This window comes from Corvus brachyrhynchos, unplaced genomic scaffold (genome assembly GCF_000691975.1).
Source record: "Corvus brachyrhynchos isolate BGI_N302 unplaced genomic scaffold, ASM69197v1 scaffold219, whole genome shotgun sequence".
NCBI lineage: Eukaryota > Metazoa > Chordata > Aves > Passeriformes > Corvidae > Corvus > Corvus brachyrhynchos.
In genome coordinates this window covers 947,378-947,937 of record NW_008240034.1, presented here as the reverse complement: position 1 = coordinate 947,937, position 560 = coordinate 947,378, and positions in this window count along the sequence as shown.

Genomic DNA, 560 nt, shown 5'->3' with positions numbered 1-560 from the left:
CGGCTCTGCCACAGAGGGTCCCGGTGGTCCCGGAGGGGAACCCACGGAGGGTCTCTGCCCGGCCCCCTGCGACCCCTCCAGCTGCGACTGCTGTGAAGTCACCGCACTCGGGGGTGGTAAAAGCGAGCGAGGAGCAACCTTTAAATATTGCAGGACCCAGCTGTACCTGGGCACTGCACAGGCAGGCACAAGGTTAAATATTTAATGCCTCACATTTCATCCTAATCTTTTATTCATTGTGTTACTTACGTGCTGCATGCTGGCAGCGGCCAGGGCAGGGACAAGGTGCTGGGCACTGGAGGCTCTTCCTCCTCTTGCCCCCGCGCCATCCATCCCCTGGTGTCCCTGCCTCTCCTCCCCAGCCAGGACTGGGGGCTGTCGCCCGGCAGTGGCCAAGCTGGCCCCAGACCCTCTCAGTCCCAAGCAAGGAGCCAAGCCAGCCCCAGCGCTTGCCCCTTTACCTTTGCCTGGCTGCACGTGTTCGCTGGGCAGATCCACTGATGCAGGCAGTGATGGATACCAGCTTCAAACCCTCCAAAAGCCTCCCTTCTACGCAGGCA